Source organism: Helianthus annuus, chromosome 8, assembly GCF_002127325.2.
Source record: "Helianthus annuus cultivar XRQ/B chromosome 8, HanXRQr2.0-SUNRISE, whole genome shotgun sequence".
Taxonomy (NCBI): domain Eukaryota; kingdom Viridiplantae; phylum Streptophyta; class Magnoliopsida; order Asterales; family Asteraceae; genus Helianthus; species Helianthus annuus.
This window is the reverse complement of record NC_035440.2, coordinates 124029168-124052176: the sequence shown is the minus strand read 5'-3', so window position 1 is coordinate 124052176 and position 23009 is coordinate 124029168.

Sequence of the window (23009 nt, the reverse complement as noted above, 5' to 3'; positions counted from 1 at the left end):
TAAATCCTATGCACATGATAATAACACTAACCGGTTTGAGAAGAAGGAGCCGAAACAAAAGAAGGGAACCGAGAAAGTAAAGTGTCCGAATGATGATGATCTTGTCCGAGATTCCTTGACCGAGATCCTTGCTTGATCCGAAAGTTGGAAGAGAATGGGATGTTGTTTGGGGTTTTCTAGTTGAGAGAGAATAGAAGAAGTGTGTTTGTGTGTTGTGTAAAATGAAGGAAGTGGGGAAAAGGTTGGGATTATATACCAAGTATCAAGTAGGCTAAGGGGGTTTCGGCCCAAACCGGTTACGGCCCAAGAGGCCCACTCGAGACCGAGTGGCCCACTCGCAACCGAGTGGTTGCGAGTCATGGTCTCGACTCACATACATATATATATAATACGTACATACAACATACATTATGCAAATAAAGATCACGTTTTCATTTAATAACATATATATACACAAACCTATTACAAGGTGTTCGTTCGGAAAAACCTAGAGTGTCACATTGAGGTTCTATAAGAGTTAAACAAGGTAAAAATTGGATATTCGGTTATCTTATAGGTAAACCTGATAATTTAAGTTATAATCATGGTGTGTTTTAGAAACATAATAGTTTCTAAACAAGATTAGAGTTAAAAGGTCGGATTTTGGTCAAACAAGTAGTTAAAAGTCCTTCATCGTAAAAGAAGGACTAAAATTGACTAAAACACCCTTGTAAGCTAAGTTGTGCAAACGACCCTTAAAGGTTGTTTGGAAACAAGTTTTATAAGTAAATAGATACTTCGAATAAGTATCTAAAAGCGAAAAATGTAAATTTATGATCAAATGACCCTATATCAGTCTTTGCCGTAAAATGATAATCCTAGGGGTAAAACTCGGAATATATAGATCTCCACATTAAATCCACCACACATAGTTAGTGGTGGAAGATAAATTGATAAATAATGTGGAAGTACAATGCTAGAAGCGAATGGGTATGAATTATGCGGAAAAGTGCTTAGATACCCTTAACGGGTCAAAATAAGCTTTTAAGTCAAAACGGGTTTAAGAATGTATATAAACCCGTGATTTGAACCTAGTATGATATGAAATATCGAAAATATAAGGTTCAGGAGTAATCGAGATCAAACAAACCTGTTTGTTTTGATAAATACATGAATGGGTCAAAACCTTATAAAAAGGTAATAAGCCGAAGGCTTAAAAATTTAAAATTTTGTTAGTCTGAATGTCGGATTTTAACTCCATATGATGGAGGATTAATTTACGATCACGTAGGAAGAAACGTGAGTCAAATCGGATAAAAAACAAGCAAGTTATGCTTGTTTTCGTAAAAATGAGTTTGGCTGGAAAATGCAGCATTAAGCTGCAATCTTTCTGTCGAATTGGGGTCCTCGCGCCGCGCGACGGTCGAAGCCAATCACAGTCGCGGCCCGCGATACCTGTCGCGTCATGCGACATCAATTTGATTCCCCGTCGCGGCACGCGACGGGTGTAATATTCAGCAACAATTGTTTAAAACAGTTGTTTGCTTGTTTTAACCCGCGAACTTGCTTGAACATGTTTTATTCTCCAATTACTAACTCATTTCATGTTTTATGAAATGTAGATTGTATATGAGGTGCCGGTGGACGATCAAGCTCGATAAAGAACATAACACGATCAAGATTCAAGCTTTCGCGAAAGATTCGTTGTCACTTTTAAACGGTGAATTTATACATGTTATGTTAAAATGTTTTAAAGTTTAAAAGGTTTTAACGAACTCATAATTTCAAGTGTATTTGTAATCATTAATACACAATTATAGTCAGAAATTATATGATAATCTAATAAAATGGACTAAGGGTCTTACAAGTTGGTATCAGAGCCCTGGTTTAAGAGATTCAAGTATGGTGGGGAAAAACTATGCTTGAACTTAAACCTTATGCTCTTGATAAAGATTGCTGTTCGGTTTGAGACTTGATCGCAAAAATCCGGTAAGTTATTCTGTATATTAACGGTCTAGCATATAAAGTGTTGAAAATAACACATAGGGTTAACTTGTAAAACACGTTACCCCAAATAAAGCGATAAAAGACCAATATAGTTAAACAAATTACGTGTGTTAACACGTATTGTTGAAAGCCTTGTATTATAATACGGGCGCTTATTAATGATAAACGTTACTAATCTTTGTATACGTTTTAGCTAAAGGACCCTCGTATCTGAAGATGACGAGAGTCTAAAGAATTATTGATACGATAAAGAAATAGTCAGAAGTATGACAAGTAAGTCATATACGCTAAAGACTGGAATGGAGAAACGATCTCGAATGAGAGATCGAACAATAAGGAAAGTTTATCAGGGCAAGTAGCTACAAGGTACATGTCTTAAACTTATAGTGCAAACAGGAATATGCAACAAATACATAGTGAATGACAAGTTAGATATAGAATATAAAACTTGGAAAACCTGGAGAGGATTCATATCCAGGATGACGTTTCGAATAGAAATTCAGTAGAGATACGTATTATTCATAGTCATGAATAATGAGACAATAACTGAATTTAGTTTAAAAATAAACTTAAACGAAAGTAATCATCCAAGTAAGTATTCTCAATAAGGATTCAAATTGCGAAAAGTAATGAACACATCGATGAATGTGATTGTATAAATGGTTATAAAAGGAACATTGTAAATGTTCAAGTATAAAACGGGTAAAACTAGTAATTGTTAATTGGCAATTAAATAAAGTTTTACCAATTGAAATAAATTGAGAAATTACTTACATGGGACGTGATTTGGTAATTATAATAAGGTTATGCGTACCATGTGTTGATCGCTTACTCTGGCCAAGTAAGTAGTGAACGCATGATACCATGAGCTTCTTATAATGAACACAGTTATGTCCAATGTGGTAAGGTCAAGACGAATGAAAAAGTTAAAAGAACCTTGGGGTCAAGAAATCTTATGGGCATACTCGTATAAATGGTTTTCAAGGGAACCATAAAAATGATGTATGACGCGCATAGAAATAAATGACCCAAGGGAATTCGTGAAATAGGTCATTATGGACGAAAGAGCCATGGTTTGACGAAAAAAAGGGCATGTAAAAAGAAAGTATAAATGAACCGCAGGGTCATAGAAACGAAGGTATTGCACATACAAAAGATGATCGAAGTCGTTGACTTTGGTCATAGAAAAGAAAGGATGATGATGATAATCATCATTCAGAATTTATAAGACCATCAAGCATGGTCACATAAAGAATAAAGGTTTGGTTAAATAAAGCGATGGATTTCGCTAAGATAACCAAACAAGTCAAAACGAAGTCTTAATGCGTACCTAAATGGTTGGCATAATAATGACTTCAGTAAATCACCCGATTGATGGGTAGGAAATTAAACACATGCGTAAACCAAGAGACTGGAACGCATATTGAAAGACAAAGGACTCGGATTATGAGTTATGACTAAAAGACTATAAAATTTTGTAAATAGAAATTTTGAATAAATATGTTCGACTATTTTGGGGTTGATTTATAAGTGATGGATTTCACATTAACAAGTCAAACGGATTGAATACAATATAATGTCGGATGGCATAAGTAAGCGCAAGCCGGATAACGGTAGTGTTAAACGCAAAAGAATAATGAGCCCGGTAATGGGAAAGAATCAAATATGAATATATGCAAACCAGATAACGGTGAGCATAAGATGAACCGACGCATAAATGACGTGAGAAGTTACAGAGTCGGGATAATGATCCGAAATAAAACGATTGTAGTCACGAACTACAGTCAAGGTTAATGGATCTGAAACTTGAAACCAAATGATTTTTCAAATACAAACAAGGTGCCTTGACACCAAACATATATTTTAAGAAATAACGTTTTCATAAACATGAATTATGATAGGAATTTAAATAGTAAATATCAAAGATACAGGTCTTGACACTGATAGGTGCAAGACAATATATTCGAAAAGAAATATTTTCGATAATGAAAGGTTGAAATAAACCTAAACATGAAGTGACACGATCACAGTCAAGAAAAGTAATGTGAAGTATAATCACATTATAGCCCGAGCGAGGGGTATAAAATAACTGGACTAATAAGTCTAGTCAGTGAGACCGGTTGAGGTCAAAACTTAAATTAAGAAATTGTTTAATACGCTATCCATTATAAGATTAGCGTGAAGTAAATGTTAGTGCATGCATCTGTCGACTTCGTCATGTATCGAGTCTTAGACTAGATAGGTTAGATCAGGGCACGTTGTTCGAGAAAATAGGAAAGTTTAGTGTGATTTAAGCTGATTCCGCTTGAAATGGAACCAGATCATTTCAAGCGAAATCATAAGTTCTAATTCCGCTCGAATGTAATGTGTGAGATTTCGCTTGAACTGTTGATTCTGCTTGAGCATGTTCAAGCGGAATCAGATCTCTATAAATAGGTCTTAGGCATGTTGGAGCGAAATCAGTTGTTGTATGTATGATTTTGGATACCGAGGTGCTGCCGGTTTATCCAGTGACTGTAATTGCTGTTAAATCAATCAGAAGTGTGTTAAAAGTGAATTACAAGCTGTGTCTACCTTTGTTTCTTGTTTTCCGCACCTGAAACAAAGTAAAACTCCTCTGAACGACTCGTGCGGGTCTGAAAGGCGATCCTACAAGTGGTATCAGAGCTCAGGAGGAGGAGTTCTGCAGATTACAGCTGATTTTCATTGCATTTTCTTACTTCTACACCTTCTTTCTTCATTAAAACAAATTTTAACAGTTAAAATCAGATCAATTTTTCACAGAATGTGTAAAAGTGCATTTTAACAAACCCTTGAAAGTTTCACATTAAAATTCAGCTTAAAAATGGCAAAATTGGATCTTCGAAGTGATTCCGCTTGAACAGACAAGTTATGTTATTCCGCTTGAGACTGGTTGATTTCGCTTGAGATTTCAAGCGAAACCTGTTATTCCGCTTCAAATTTGGTGATTCCGCTCCATTTTACCTATTCCGCTTGAAATTTTTCAAGCGAAATCAGTGATTTCGCTTGACATTCCTGATTCCGCTCGAAAATCCTTATTCCGCTTGAATTTCAAGCAAAATCAGGTCACTTCACTTAAAAAAGCTTTATTCCGTTTGAACTAGCTTATTTCGCTTGAAATTGTGTTTCAGGTATTCCGCTTGAACAAGTTATCATATTTCGCTTGAACTTGCAAGAATGATGAGTGACGATTTTTACAACGCATTTGCAACATCTCCGACTACTCCATCTGTCATTGCTCAAAACATGAATTTGGAAAACGAAACGGGAACTACACAAAAGCCCCCGAAGTTAATGAGCATTGAGGAGTATTACGGATGGAAAGATCGGTTCGAGAACTGGGTTCAAGCCAACCATCTTAGATCATGGGAGTGTATTTTGAAGAGATATGTTCTACCTCGTACTGAAAAACAAATCTCAGAGTTTAATGACCAAGAACTAGAAATGTATAGAGCTGAAAAGATGATGATTAGTTTACTTCAGCAAGCTATCAAAGAAGACATCTTTGTATTACTCCAACATGACAAAACTTCAAAATCAATCTGGGATGCTCTTAAAGTTAAGTTTGAGGGTAGTGAGAATATGATTAAAATGTAACGCCCTGCTTTTTCATACTTTCCATAATTAGAAAGCTCGCCTTGTAATGCTATTTTTGGAAATATTGTATTATTGTAGTCGTCTTTTCGTTGTAAAATCCGAGACTTGGATCATAAATAAAATTCGTATTTCTTTAAATTCGCCATCTACATATTCATACATGTTCATACGTTGGAATTCATTGTACATCGAATCCTTATTTGTAATTCATACTTATACGATACTTATTCACGATGCATGTCCATGCTTGTCCTCAAATTGTTACCGAATAACCCCTAATAATATGCTTATTTATACAACGGTTAATCATCTAATATGTGACATATACTTGTCACTTACAAACATGTTACATACTTGTACATTACACTTTTTACCTAGTTAAATCATGTTTTATTTCATATTTCACCTTGTTACAAGTTAGGGGAAACATTGTTGCATATTATTACACAACTTAATTAACAAAATTACTCATTATAATGTTTTAAAAGAATAAAAAAATAAAGAAATATGGCAGCCCCAATTCAGCAAAATTCAGCCCCATATAGTTAGGCTTTGTGGGCTAGTTTCAAGGTGTAACCCCTTCTAAACACTTCCAAAGCCCAACCCATTGAAACCCTAATCCTTCCCCCTATAAATATCACTTATAACCAGCCTCCCTACCACTTTTGCAACACTAAAAACTCTCAAAACATCCCCCAAACCGTAGCTGAAAGCAAGGGTTCGAGCAGATTGACACCCCTTCACGAAAATGAGCATAACTCACTCAATTCTTATCCGATTCACTCGATTCTTTTTGCTACTACTTTGTATTGACCTTATCTACGTTTCCATGGGTTTTTCACAGTAAATAAGTCCCTGGAACTCCAGCAAAAAGGCTCCAAAGTCCACTGATTGTTTTTGTTTTCATGAAATCCTTGTTATTTCTTACCAAACTTGAGTCTATCTCATCTCAAACCTATGTCCTAATGCTTACAACACTTTAGTGGTTGGTTAGGCTTAAAAACAAGGTTGAGACACTTAAAAATCAGAGGATTAAACCTCATAAACTTGGTGTTTTGTTTAGGGGTTTTAACCCACAAGTCATGTCAAACTTTGTTTTTGATACATGAGTGATTATGGAACAACTTGGGTTGTCCAAATATACAATCCTCACATGATTTGATGATTTCTCTTAGTTAGTGTGTATATTTCTTATTCTTTATTGTATGTTCATGACCCTCCTTGGTTGTTTTTTTTACATCAAGTGTAGTGGTGAACACATAGAGGTGCCTAAATGGAAGACTTGATCTTCCTACCTCCTACATGATTTCTATGACATTTAGAGGTACCAAAATGAAGATTTTAATCTTCTACCTCATGCTTGAACTATTGGACATATATTATATAGCCTAAATATATTATTCGAATAATCGAATCTTTGATGATGAACTAGTGTTCATATGTCGGGGTACTAGATTACATCATCCTAGACTATGATAACTTGTCACGATTCTAATGGAACCTTGTTCCATGAAAACATCTAAACTCCTTCGAGTTTCCTAGAGTCAAGAACAAGCATCATATGTACTAAATGATTATTTTCCATGTTATTCTCATATCTTATTTTTATGTTGTTTTAAACACCGAATCTCGACTCTAAACATACTTGAACTTTAACCCTTATACATTCGGACTCTAAATCTCTACTCGTCAACAATTGGATAATCGGAAAGCATATGCAAGCCTTGTGAGTATACTCGTATTTCCCCCTTTTTACTTTTACCACTTTTGGGGTATAACATGTTTACTTATCAAAAACTTACACATGAACATTTTGCTTAAACACATGAACATTCCTATAACATGCTTGTATACGTGATGGCTTGATACTTTAAACTTGGGTGAAACTTATGTGTTGAATTTATCATTAACTTCGTACGAGCCAAACCGTGACATATGTAGCGCTATAGGATTAACGACCCGCCCTTTATCATCGGTAATGTCATGAGCATATTGCGTTTCCTTGGTTTGATATGTTAGACACATGCCATGTTTAAATGTTTATCTTGAATCACATGCTTGCTATGAGGAATTGTTTAAAACATATCTTTTGTTATGTACGTACCAAACTTGTATACTCGCCTTTGCTTTTGCATTGAATTGTATTTTTAAACATGTTACAGGTTGATGATGACGATGCTATGAAAGGAAGTAGCGTTGATGCCTAGATACACATATAGACGTTTAGGTTTAATATGTTGTATCAATTTTGTTATGTTGTTATGTATTTCGTTAAACTTGTTGTATTAGAATTTCTTGTAATGTTGGCAATTTATCTTATGAAATGAAATCGGATTATTTAAATACTTGTCACAATTATTAGCGTTATGATGTCTCGAGCAATCTTCACACTTCATCTCATCCCGATGTTTCCGCTATTGGTTGGGGTGTGACAGATTGGTATCAGAGCCATAACTATAGGGAATTAGGAAAAGTAGGAATGCTTTAGCCTAGTCTATAGTTTTAGAGCCTTATTCTTATGTTTTACTTGAAACTACTTGCATGCAACCTTATTTGCTCTTATTCATTCTCTTTTGATCTTTTAAGCATATATGGCGCTTATGTGTTAACACTTGACATGCTATACTTGCTTTATTATGTGCTAATACATGTTTTATTGTCCCACTCATTATGTGCTATTCTTAATATGCATCATTGTGCGTTTATATCTGTTGTTTATTCCTTTAACATACTCTTTCCCTCATGCATTTTACTCGACTATTCTAAATCCGTAAACACTCGAGACGAATTCACCAAAATAGGCGTGAAACCCACAATTTGGTGAACGACTCACAATCTACCTATTCTTCTTTTTACACGAGATATCGCCATTAAGCTAGGAGTGAAATCCACATCTTAATGGTAAATCTCAAATTTCAAATTCTAGTGGACCCTCGTCAACATGTCGAAATTAAATTTTGACCCGACGAGTACCAACCACACTTAGGATACGAAATTGTCAAGTTAGGGGTGAAACCCGCACCTTGTCGACTAGTTCCACTCCTTGATATTTTGTTTTTCATAATTCCCGCCAAGTCTCGAAATTTCGATTGATTTGGGACATGTAGTAACCGGAAGGGTAAATACCGTTAACCGACTTGTCGGCGAGAGTATTTTACCTATTAGGCCAAAGCATGCTCCTCAAATTCGAAAGACTTTTCGACCACTTTGGTTAGTCAAAGTTCCTTTTTGGAACCATCCAAATTTTGATCAACATGTGTTTCTAATATTTGTTTTATACGATGCAATCTTTCAAACTCGAGTATACTTTCGATGTTCTCTTTTCATGCACACAACATATTGAACCTTTACCATACATTTATATATATGCATGATTTCATATAATATAATTTCATATTCCTTGTAACGACGAGTGGAGACATATCATTAAGATTGGAGTGATTTCCTTACCTTGACGACTAACTCCACTCCCCTTTTTCTAAAAAAAAACGACATCACCAACGAGTTAGGAGTGATTCCCTTACCTAGGTGATCGTTACCAAAACGTCTCTTCAAAATATCTTATTATGCAAACTCGATCATATTTTATACCCAAAATGTTTATCATATTTTATAAAAAAGCTTTATTCCGTTTGAACTAGCTTATTTCGCTTGAAATTGTGTTTCAGGTATTCCGCTTGAACAGGTTATCATATTTCGCTTGAACTTGCAAGAATGATGAGTGACGATTTTTACAACGCATTTGCAACATCTCCGACTACTCCATCTGTCATTGCTCAAAACATGAATTTGGAAATCGAAACGGGAACTACACAAAAGCCCCCGAAGTTAATGAGCATTGAGGAGTATTACGGATGGAAAGATCGGTTCGAGAACTGGGTTCAAGCCAACCATCTTAGATCATGGGAGTGTATTTTGAAGAGATATGTTCTACCTCGTACTGAACTGCAAACTGAAAAACAAATCTCAGAGTTTAATGACCAAGAACTAGAAATGTATAGAGCTGAAAAGATGATGATTAGTTTACTTCAGCAAGCTATCAAATAAGACATCTTTGTATTACTCCAACATGACAAAACTTCAAAATCAATCTGGGATGCTCTTAAAGTTAAGTTTGAGGGTTGTGAGAATATGATTAAAAGCAAGAAGGCATTGCTTAAGAAAGAATTTGATCTATTCACGAGTTTGCCCGGGGAAGATACAAAGAAGCTAATTGAACGATACTGCCACTTAGTGCGATCCATGTCGATGCTAAGTATAACTAAAGGTCGTGAAGAGTGGGTCGACAAGTTAGCTGACGCTTTGCCACAGAAAGAGTGGGGAACTTACTTGATGATTCTGAAGAACACTAGGGTATATGATGGGTTAACAATTTCTCAATTCATCGAGAAAATTGAAAGTCAAGATTTGGAACAGCAAAAGATTGCAAGGATGAACAATCCGAGTGGTCAACAAGATGTGAAAATGTACTACAAGGGCAGTGTTCCAGAAGCTGAAAGAAGCCTCAAAATCCAAACTGCGTTTAGTGCTGGAGATTCAGCTGAAAAAGTTGATCAAAGTTTAAACAAAAGCAGTGGATTCTCTTCATATCCGAGTGTTAATCCAAAGAGTTCATCTGAAAGTTCCAGTTCTCAAAGTTCTAAAAGTGGAAATGGTTGTGTGATACAATGCAACATTGCATTGAATCTTCCAGATGGTCAAAGCTTTTCTGAAGAAGTTGCAAAAGATCACATGGCATTACTTGGTTCCGTGCTTCTATCTTATGAAGGGTTGGTTGTAGGGAGAATCGGGAATCCTATGCTAACAAAGGAAGATTACGATCAGATAGACGCTGAAGAGATGGAGCTCATGGACATCAAATGGTGTCTAGCTAGTGTTCTAAGAAGAGCAGAGAAGTTCAAATTGATTACCGGGAGAAATGACTTTCTTGATGCACATGTTTCTACTTTAGGTTTCGATAAATCTAAAGTTGCTTGTTTTAAATGCAGGGAGAAAGGTCATTTCAAGAGGGAATGCAAGAATAGAGATGTGAATGATGCAAAGAATCCGTTCGGAAAAGATGACTACTACCGGAAAGCCATATACCAACAGGTTGGTCAGCAACAACAACAAGAACCACAGGTGGCTCATGGTAGAAAAGTGATTGAGGATTCAAAGAGAGCATGTTTGGGGAATCAAGAAAGTTTTAACTGGAACAAATACGTTTCATCTGACAGCAAAGCATGCCTAATCAATCAAGATGATGAAAGGCTACCTGAAGGCTTTAGCTGGGATATGTTTGTTGATGAAAAGGGAGATTTCAAAGCTTTCATTGCCAAGATAGTGAAAGAACCAGATATGTTCACCGAGTGGATGAAATCTATTGGTGAGAATGTGAAGAATGAAGATGAAAAGTCTAATTCATCTGATGAAAGCTCACAGAGTTCGGATGAAAGTTTACAAAGTGATAAAAATTCAGAAAGAGAAGCTGTTTTTGATCAAACACCATCTGATTCTGGTTCTGCGGACGATTGTTCTGAAAAATCGGTAGAGTTTGATCAATCGCCAACTGATGACAGCAGTGATGATAAAGAAGAAAGACATATTAATTTTGCAAAATCTCATCTCTCTCCTGAAAGTTTTCATTTTTATTTTGCAGGTCGCTTGGAAAAACTGAAGGAGAAATGAGCAGCAAAAGAACAAAAACAAATGAAGATTGATAGTTGTTTTGGTCAAAAATTACCAAAGCAATTAACTGATCAAATTAGTTAAGTGAGGTAGTGTGCTAAAAAGTGTGTTGAAAATATGTTGGTTAAGTTGTTTAGAAAAACAGTATTCAGGATACGGCTCAGGATATAGAGCTGTATCTGTGATCAAACAATGAGCAGAAAAGTAAAGGTTGACACGTGATGTACGAGGAAAGCCCTTGATCAATCTAGATCACCGGCATAAAACCTCGGGAGCTGACAATCGCAGTTGCCTTGTTCTTCTTATTGCTTCAAACTTCAGGATACAGTGCAGTATATGATACGGATCAAAGTGTGTGAAAGAGTGTATGTGACTTAATCTGATCCGATCAATCTATTTATAGTAAAAAGAAAGCAACCAACTATCCTATTATTCCGGGATCCGGCGAATATTCCACATGTGAACGTTGTAATCCACATCTTTCCGCTTCAACGTCTTTCTCCCAACTGTTTTGCCCGAGTCTTGAGGAGAAGAAGTCCACTTGAACGTTGGAGACTTATACCCTTTAATCTGCACGTGGTTAAATCAGTTATTACCAGGATATCGTTTCAGGATGTTACCAATATCCCGATCCGGTATCCTGGCCTCAAATAAACAATCAAAAGCAGAATATTAGTCAGGATATAAGATCAAAAAATGGCCCATAACAATTGTCCCCAAAATATATCTGTTGGTATACCAATCCAACGGATATATTTTAAAACATTATCTCGCAGATCGAGGCAATAAATATGACTGGACTCTTGAAGTGACAAGGTGCAACTTCCCACGCAATAAATACTCAATGGCTATCTATGAAGCCACTATATCTTCTCTCTTCCTCGTTGACATTCATCCACTCGACCCAAAAATCCCAGGTACTTTCTCTCTTCTTTCTCTTTTATGTTTTTCCTTGCTAAAATCCCCATGGCCAGCCGAACAAGATCCCATACAGCAGATTCAGTCCCTACCTTAGAAGACCAACGTTTTCTCAAAGAGCCTGAAAAAGAGGTATGCTCGTTTGATAATGCCGACATCGCCGCCCTTCGAGCCTCCGGTGCTTTTCCGACCGAGGCAATCATACGTCTGTTCGACCAAGAGGTCCGATCGGATGCTTCTTCCAACGAATGGGTGTGCTTTCTAGCCTACCCTTTTTCCATAGGGCTCCGATATCCTTTTCCGGCGTTTATCTCCCGCTTTTTTGAACTCACTGGCCTTAGCTATGCCCAAACCATGCCTATGGTTTGGCGTGTGCTCGTCACCTTGGATCAGATCAGGTCTCGTCATTCCCCTGACCTTTGCATTGAGGATCTTCCCGTCGCATACCGTCTCCGTTCTCATGGCAACAGCCGCTTTCTTCTTTTCTCCACTTCCAAGAACCCCCTTATCCTCAAGGCCACCAAGAATGAGGATAAATGGCAGCTGAAATTCTTTTTCGTAAAAAGGGATTTCATCCCTAAGGGTTTTGACCTTCCGGTGAAGTGGTTGACCTCTGGTAGGATTTAGGGTTTTAGGATAATCCCCAAGGCTATCTTGGAACTGTATCCTAAATCTGACGTTTTTATTTCCTGTGCAGCAAACTTCAAAGAGCTAGCCCCTCCGTCTGCAGAATCAGAGCAAAGGATCAAAGATATATACCGGCTTCCAGAGAGTGAGAGAACCTTCTCCCTGTCCTTCACTAGTTCAAGTCAAAAATCAAGTTCCGAAATGTCTGGTGAGCACATCTTTATATATTAAATTAATTATAATTCATATCTATTCAAGAGTTAAGAATTTCCCCTTGTAGTGCCAGTCATCAATCTTGAGGGTTTCCAACTTGACGAGTTGGATAGTTATTCTGCCCCTGTGCAAGTCAAGCAAGAAGTTAACCCCAAACCAGTAGTCACATCCAAGCCTACCAGTTCCAAGGCTGCCGCTGTCCCCAAGCCGTCTACTGCTTCAAAGCCACACGGTTCTAGTTCCCGCAAAAGAAAGGAACCAGACTCTCCTGTTGCCTCAGATGTCTTTCCCTTTGAGAATAATGGGTTCTCAGAATCCAGCAAGTTCATGACTGGCTTTCTCAACCAGGTTGATATCTTCAACTTATATCCTGCACATATATGCCGAACACATATTTTGAATATACATACTAACATTTGTTTACCTGATTATAGGGCCTTGAGCGGCTAGTGTTTCTTTATGAGGATGCATGCGGACTGAACAAGATGTTAGAGGTTAAGTTGAAGAAGGCTGAAACCACCATTGCGGACCAAGCAGCAATTGCCACTGCTAAGTCCGAGCATTACGAGGCCAAATACAAGGCCATGACCCAAGATCACCAAGCCGCCGGAAGATTACTCAGGAGGCTCAAGCCAAATCTGATGCTGCCCAAGTCCAACACGAGCATGACATGGTCACATACCGGGAAAGCCTCAAAAACTCTGTGGTTGTCTCCCTTCTCCAGGCTAGATTGAAAATGGCCTATGAAGCCAAGGCCTTGGGATTCAAATGCCCCTCATGGAATATTGAGGCTTGGGAGGCAAAACTTAGGGATCTTGGCGGCAATCCTGTGGAGCATCCCGTGAAGCCTGTTGCTGGAGAGTCTGCTAAAGTGACCGAGGATGTGGTTGATGCCAACGTGGATGCTGGGAATGATGCTGGCGGTGATGCTGGTGGCGATGCTGGCGCGGATGCTGACGAAGCGATGATTGAAGAGGGTGCTGCCCCTTAAAAGCAGCGAAGTGGGCAATGATGGATATATGTGCTGAGGCCGGAGCCCACTTTTTTAAAATTTCATGGTTGTGATTGTCTGAACAATTTACTTTTCCTGCTTTCGAACAATTTACATTTCCTGCACTACAACAATATGATGGCCAAAGGTGGATGGGTCCTGGGTTTCAGGATGAAGCCCTTGGTCATCGATTAGTATCGTTTATTTTGAACAATATAACAGTTGAAGGCGGATGGGTCTCGGTTTGAGACGAAACCTTCAATCTATTAAGTAAATCTAGTTAGGAATCTATTGTGCTTTTGGTGGATGGGCCTTAGTTTAAGGTGAAACCAAAAGCACAACTTTTGACATGTTAATAATATAACCTGCCTTTGACTTATCTGTTGTAGCCTTTTAAATTTTTGCCATGCATTACTTAGTTTAGATTTTGGCTTTGTGAAATTAGTGTTATCATTTCTGTGAAGGTATCCTGATCAATATACTCAGTGATATCCTACGCAGACTTTCGTAAAATAGGACTTCTTAATATCCAAACAATTTGGACAAGTTCTTTCAAAATAGTTTATTTTTCAAAATATCAACTAATTCGAATAAAATTTTCAAAGGAAAAAGATAGTTTACTCAGAATTTATAAACAAATCTAACTCTGATTTTTAAAGCCAAGTATTGCATCCCAAAGGTTCCAACCAAATATCCTGAATCATATCCCGAGAATATATCTCTAGAATATATCCTTTAAACATGATTTCAAAAGTTCAATCAAGTTGTGTAAGATTCACAAAGGAAAGATCATACCAGGAATAGAGTGTAACCCTAGTTCCAAACTTCAATCCTTTTTGCAATTCCTTGTACCAAGATGTTCCCTGTTTGAGATACTTAGTGTATTAGGTCCGAGCCTTATCCTTTGAGCTTTACATCGTTGCCTCAGTAGGAATGTCCCCTGTGTACAATGTCTTCAAATACTTAGAAATCTTCTGGATGTCAGTTCCAATTATAGACAATTTTTCGCGTTACAGGGGTAAAACCCAAGAATGTACTGGAGATAAATCCCTTGTGTTCTGGGGAAAATCCCAAATTTTCGTGCGCTACAGGCGGGAGTGTATAAACTCCAAGACTTAGAAAGGTGAAAACCTTTAAACCTTAGAGAGTATGAAAATACCCTTTCGTGAGAGAGGGTGATCAATCCTCATATACCTTTAGGATTCAGGATATAGCCAACAGTAACGAAATAGTCAGCCACTTTTACATGGACTGGTCCCGCCACCTTGAACTATTCCCGAATAACTTGCGCTCCAGGCGGGGTGTTTAAACCCAATTCGGATGAAAGGTGAATACCTTTAAACCTGTGAAGGGATCAGGATCCCTTATACGTGAGAGAGGGGGCCAATCCTCTAATCTTTCGAAGCATCCTGAGTGTGTATCCTGGAGCTACATCCCGAAGCATATACTGCAAAACATTTCAAAACTAAGGTGGGTGTTAGCTTGGCTAACACCCCTCCGATGCTTAAGTCAGTATTGGGTTTCAAAGAATAAATTAAACCAAACACAATTAAAAGAGATAGAATTCATACCCTCCTAAGTTAGAAATTAAATTCTAAACTCACTTGAAATAAAGCTTAAGGTGTATAGCATTCCAAGATCTCGGCAGTATATCCCCCTCCATATCCTTGAGTCGGTATGCACCTTTTCCTGATTCTGATTCAATCTCATATGGTCCTTCCCATTTCGGAGCCAGCTTTCCATCAGCAGGATTGGTAGTATTCTGAAAAGCTTTTCTTAACACCCAATCTCCAACTTTGAACCTTCTAATCCTTATATTCTTGTTGTATGTTCTAGATATCCTTTGTTGATATGCCGCCATTCTTAGTCGTGCTACATTTCTTGTCTTATCAATAGTATCCAGCTCCTAGCATAGGACTTCAGTATTCTGCTCAGGATTCCGGAGGTTGGATCTTGCTGTGGGTATCACCATTTCTGTCGGGATCACTGCTTCTGCTCCAAATACTAAGGAAAACGAGGTTTGACCAGTTGCATTTTTTACCGTCGTTCTATCAGCCCACAAAACAAAGGGTAATTCTTCTGCCTGTCTTCCTTTCTTGGCTCCTAATCTTTTCTTCAAGTTGTTGACAATTATCTTGTTTGAGGATTCTGCTTGTCCATTCGCTTGAGGATGCACCGGAGTAGACGTAATCATTTTGATTCCCCAACTCTTGCCAAAGTCAGTAGTCCTCTTGCTTATAAACTGGGACCCATTATCACAAATGATTTCAGCTGGTACCCCAAACCTGGTCAGGATATTCCTCTTTATGAAGGATACTACTTCTTGGTCTCTAACTTGGACAAATGCTTCAGCTTCAACCCACTTAGAGAAATAATCCGTCATTGCTAGCATAAAGACTTTTCCTCCCGGAGCTTTTGGTAACTTCCCTATTATATCCATCCCCCATTTCATGAACGACCAAGGGGACGCTACAAGATATAGTGGTTCAGCTGGTTGATGTAGTATGTTACTATGCCTTTGACATGCATCACACCTTCGAGCATATTCTGCAGCATCTTTCCTCATCGTTGGCCAATAATATCCTGTCCTTAATACTTTGGAGAACAATGACCTGCCCCCAGTGTGGTTACCGCAATTCCCTTCATGTATATCCTGAAGTACCTCTTTGGCTTCAGGACCCTCCAAGCACCTCAAATACGGTCCTGCAAGAGATTTCTTGTATAAAACATTATTTATAATAGTGAATCATGATACCTTCATCCTAAATGCCTTAGGATTTTCATCTCCGGGGATATGTCCTTCCTTGAGATATCTCATGATTGGAGCCGTCCAGGATTTAGGATCCTTTTCAGGATACTCCGCTCCAGGATCCTGAATACCTGCTACTTCTTTATCCTGAGGATTCGTTGCAGGATACAAGATATGTAATATTGGTATTGGGGTCTCGTCTGGTATCCTGATCGATGATCCCAGGTTTGCTAAGGCATCTGCTTCAGCATTATCCTCCCTTGGTACCTGTTCAAGTGTAAAAATATCGAAATATCCTGCTAATTTTTTGAGAATACCGAGGTATTCGATTAATTTCTCACCCTTGACTGCATAGGATCCATTAAAATGATTAGTAATTAACAAGGAGTCAACATATACTTGCAAATTCTTGATACTCATATTCTTAGCCAATTCTAATCCTGCAATCAAAGCTTCATATTCTGCTTCATTATTGGTAGCAGGAAATTCACACCTAATAGCCTGGGGTATTATGTCCCCCTGTGCCGATTTTAGTAGTATACCTAAACCTACACCTCTTACATTAGATGCACCATCAGTATATAATATCCAGGATTCTGAAGATTCTCCTAACTGTTGGACTTCTAGGTCTACCTCATCCTGAATGTCACTACTGAAATCAGCCACAAAGTCAGCTAAAGCCTGAGACTTTATCGCATTTCTAGGTTCATATACTAAGTCATAAGCACTCAACTTCACTGACCACTTAGCCATCCTACCGGACATCTCTGGTTTCCTAAGCACATTTTTAATAGGATAATTAGTTTTAACATGAATCCTATGTGTTTCAAAGTAATGTCTAAGCTTCGTTGATGCCATAACTAATGCTAGTATCAATTTTTCTAAATGAGAATATCTAGTTTCAGCATCTAACAGACTTTTACTAACATAATAAACAGGATATTGCTGACCTTTATGATCCTTTACAAGGACGGCACTTACAGCATTCCCTGATACTGCGAGGTATAGGGATAGTGGTTCACCATTTACAGGCTTCATCAATAGAGGTGCAGTCGAGAGATATCGCTTCAAATCCTGCAAGGCTGCTTCATGCTTTGCTCCCCATTCGAACTTCTTATTCTTCTTGAGGATATCATAGAATTCCTTACATTTTTCCGAGGATCTTGAAATAAATCTGTTCAATGCTGCTACTCAGCCTGTTAACCGTTGAACATCCTTCATATTCGAGGGTGATCTTATATCCAGGATAGCTTTAATCTGCTCCGGGCTTGCCTCTATCCCTCTTTTGGTCACTATGTATCCTAAAAACTTTCCTGCCCCCACTCCAAAATGGCACTTGGCAGGATTTAGCTTCATGTTATACTGATCCAGGATATCAAATGCTCCCTTGATATCCTGGAGGTGATCCTCAGCCTTTTTAGATTTCACCACCATATCGTCAATATATACCTCCATGGTGTCCCCCAGCTTGTCTTTAAACATCATATTTACCAATCTCTGGTATGTTGCACCTGCATTTTTCAAATTATAAGGCATAGCTGTATAACAATAAATACCTGTTGGTGTCATGAAGGCAGTATCCTCCTGGTCAGAAGGTTCCATTTGAATCTGCTGAAATCCTGAGGATGCATCCATGAAGGTTAACATCTCGTTTCCAGCGGTAGCATCCACCATTGAGTCGATGTGAGGAAGAGGAAATGGGTCTTTAGGACAAGCCTTATTCAAGTCTATGTAATCTACACAAACTCTCCATTTCCCATTCTTCTTTTGAACCACTACCACATTTACCAGCCATTTGGGAAACTTGACTTCTCTGATCATCTTGGATTTCAATAGTCTTTCAACCTCTTCTTGAATAATTATGTTCCGTTCAGGAACAAACTTCCTTCTCTTTTGTTGAACGGGCTTGAACGACCTGTCAATTCCAAGCTTGTGAGTGATAATATCTTTGGATATACCTGTCATATCCTCATGCTTCCATGCAAACATTGACATCCTGCATTTCAAAAAGTTAGTTAACTGCTCTTCAATATCCTGAGGGATATTGGTTCCTACGAGCACCGAGATATCAGGATTATCCTGATCCAAGATAATTTTCTTCACATCCTGCTCCGGATCCTCCACGATATCCTGGGCCTGCATCTTTAATTGCTATGCTGCACTGGGTTTGGTCGAGGATTTCATCGAGGATGAGTAACATTCTTTCGCCTCCTGCTGATCACTATCGACTTTGACAACTCCCCAAGGGGTAGGGATCTTGATGCATTGGTAATATGTTGATGGGACAGCCTTCATATCGTGAATCCATGGTCTTCCCAGTATGATGTTATAGCTGGATACATAATCCATCACACAGAAACGTTGTATCGAGTTAACTCCTTCAACATATACTGGTAACTTTATCTATCCCACTGTGTTCCTAGCCTCTCCACTGAACCCAACAAGCACGGTGGACTTTGAAGTGATATCCATCGAAGATACATTCATTCTCTTCAGAGTCTCTAGTTGGATTATATTGACGGAGCTGCCATTATCAACCAATATCCTGCGTACAAAACGGTTAGCCACATATAATGTTATTACCAAAGCATCATGGTGAGGATCCTGAACAGTATCCCTGTTATCACTATCGAAAGTGATCACTTTATCAGTTGTGAGGGTAGTCATCCTGACTGGTTTGTCTCCCCTTTCACTCTTGGCTTCCTTTGCATGTCTCTTAGCCGCCGAATACGAAGTCCCACAAATGTCGGATCCTCCTGAAATAAAGTTAATTATCTTGGCATCTGCTGGGGGTGATGCTGCTCGTTCAGGATCCTTCTCGGGATCCTGCCCTTTATTTTTCTTTCTTCCCAGCAAGTCCTTCAGATATCCTTTGCTTAGTAGGTAGCTTATTTCTTTCCTCAGGGCAATGCAATCCTCAGTACCATGTCCGAAATCCTCATGGAAGGCACACCATTTGGATTTATCCTTCCAATCAGCTTTTTGTTGATTCTTCCGAGGCCACCTGGCTTTATCTCCCAAACCCTGCATAGCATACATTAGTTCAGGTATATTAACAGAAAAACAATATTCAGATAATTCAGGATATTCTTCAGGATCCTCGTCTTCAACAGCATTCACTCTCTTGTTATCATTTCTGCCATATGGCTTGGAGCGATAGGGCTTATATGAGGATTCTGATTTCCTGTTGGTTGATTCGTAGGTTGAGGTAGAATTCATCCTCTCTTGCATCTTCTTGTCATCTTCCAAACGGATATATCTCAAAGCCCTGTTACGAGCTTCGTCGAGATTCCTGCAGGGATTCATTACACGATCCTGATAAAACTGAGAATCTTTTTGAAACCCTTCTTAAAAGCTTGCACGGCTGTTGCAACATCAAGATGCGGGATGTCCAAGGATTCTCGACTGAACTTGTTCACATAATCCCTCAAGGATTCCTGACGTCCTTGAGTTATCCTGTAAAGATCACTGGTTAGTTTCTCAAAACTCCGGCTGCAAGAAAATTGACTATTAAATAAGTTAACCAAATGAGCAAAAGAAGTAATTGAGTGAGGAGGAACGTTTAACAGCCATTTTAAGGCTGATCCTATAAGGTAGAACCGAATCCCTTGCATAAGCATGCTTCCTTGAGATCTGGAGGGATAGGATTGATTTCCATCCGTTCCCTATACTGGGCAATATGCTCCTCAGGATCCGTGGTTCCATCATAGAGCTTCATGTTGGGAGTTTGGAATCTTTTTGGGATTTCAGCATCACAAATAGGATGCACAAACTGAGATATCCTGTGGCTATCCTGGGATACTTCAGGAATTGGCTGGACCACCCCAGGTACACTGGATATCATATCCTTTAGCTTCTGAAGCTCCCTAGATAATTCTGATGTCACAGCTGTATCCTGCAAAGATCCAACACTGTTAGTGGCAAGAGTATTATTATTATTAGACACGTTACCAGTCTGAGGGTTCTGCCCATATCCTGAAGCACATCCTGAGCTCCTCATGGTTGACATCCTGACCGAGGAGGGTATTTCAGGAGTATGATTCTGAGGAAGGTTGGGCACAATATTCCCCCTGTTATCCTCAGTGTAAACTGCGGAACTGAAGTTCAAAGTTCTGGGTTGTAGAAGAGTGACGATATCTTCGGTGGATCTGCTCGAGCTAGCTTTTAAGAGTTGTATTTCTCTTAACAGCATTTGGTTAGTGTTAGGGGAGGATTTCCTAATAATCTGTGATCCTCATGTGTTATCCTGTTTAGTGATCCTTACTTCTATGACAGATGGTGATCCTCAGAAGTGCTTCAGGATCAGGATCATGGATCATTCTAAGGATCCTTATACTAACGATTGTTCACTTTGAATTCAGTATTGTTTTGCTGGAGTAACAGCTTGGACTTGGTCTTGGCAACGTTCCTGAAGAATATTCCACGGTTATTCCGCACGTGCTTGACTGAAAATGGACGTTATGTAGTCGTGGGAAGGCTTGCATGAATTGCGGGATGTTAGTTAGCATAGTTAACTTCTATTTTTAAAGGGGTAGCGAGCTACTTTTAGAACACTTGGCTAATTTTGGCTACACACACTCGTACAACTACACTCATCAGCTCACGGCGAAACACTTAGCTATTTTCATACATTTCTGCACGATACACCATAGTGATCCTTGTACCTAGCTCGCTATCATCCAAAGTTGTAAAGAGTTATTGTTTAATTTGATTTGGTGATCGGTAGTTTCCATCACCCGAGGTTTTTATGCCGGAGATCATTCATTGATCAAGGGCTATTTCCTCGTATAAATCTTTGTGTCACTTGTGCAATTCATTTCTGAGTGATCCTCATTGTCGTTTACCAATTCAAGCATCATACCCCGTAATAGAGAGTTTGGTTGCATTATCCTAGTCTGATTTTTGACCATAACAGTTTGGCGCCCACCGTGGGGCAATTGGTGCTTCATTCCCAAGAGATTCTCATTTTCGTGATCATTTTGGTTCATTGCATTCAACCACATGGCTTCATCGGCAAAGAATACTTCTACTGCGATGTCTGCAGTCAATTCATCTCAGGGCATTCCACCTTTGCCTCCACCACCTTCTGGATCTCAGAAGAATGCCGAGAAGAAACCAACTCCCATTTTCTCAAAACCTCCAACTTCTTCTGCCTCTTATACTCCTACTACTAGTGACATGCTTACTCTAATTTTGCAGATGAAGGAGCATATACAGCAGCAGGATAAGACCAACGAAAGGATCCTTAGAGAAATCGGAGACCTCAAGAAACAAAAGAGATCGGCAGAAGATCATTCCCCACTAATGCCCAGATCTTTGAATTTCGATACTCCGGTGATAACTTCCCAGCCTTCAGTGGTTCCAGACGTTCAATATGTGGGAGGACCAAAAGGAGTGCACTACGGATCATCAGCAATGACTCAGGCATCAGGTTCATATTTCCAGCCAGCAGGATCCCATCCTCAGCATATAGGATCCTTCGCAAGCTCAGTCGATACCCAGGAGCGCAGCAGATTCAAGGGTTCTGGCCATTCCAAGGATCCTCCTATGTCCCAGGATCCTCCCAGGTTCAAGGATCCTCCTATGTCCCAGGATCCTCGCAGGTTCAAGGATCCTCCCAGGTTCAAGGATCCTCCTATGTTCCAGGATCCTCGCAGGTTCAAGGATCCTCCCAGCTTCAAGGATCCTCTCAGTTTCATGGATCCTTCCAGATGCCGGGATCCTTAAGGAGTTTGCAATCAGGGAGTTCAGATATCCGTCAGGGAGATTTTATTCCAATGCAGACATTGCTTCTACTGGTCCTTCGATCATTCCGAAGTCTCAACAATATGGATTCACATCCACTCTTCCTAATTTGAACCCAGTGGGAGGTAACGCTTTCAATAATTCTTATACCACTAACCATGGCCTTATGCAGGATACAGGTATCAATCATGCCATGGCCAGAGAATTGCAAAAGTTAAAGGATATGATATCAAGTGTCCCAGGAGTGGTCAAGCCTATCCCGGAGATTGCAGATGGGAGCCATAAGATATCTCGTTTTGCACCACCAATCTGTGATGCTGAGATACCCAAGAGGTTCCACCTGCCAACCATGAAGTTGTATGATGGTTCAACAGATCCTGAAGAACACATAGCACAATACAGGGAAAGGATGGAGATCAATCCCATCCCAGAAAGGTTAAAGGAAGCATGTTTGTGCAAGGGATTTGGATCCACTCTTACTGGATCAGCTCTTAA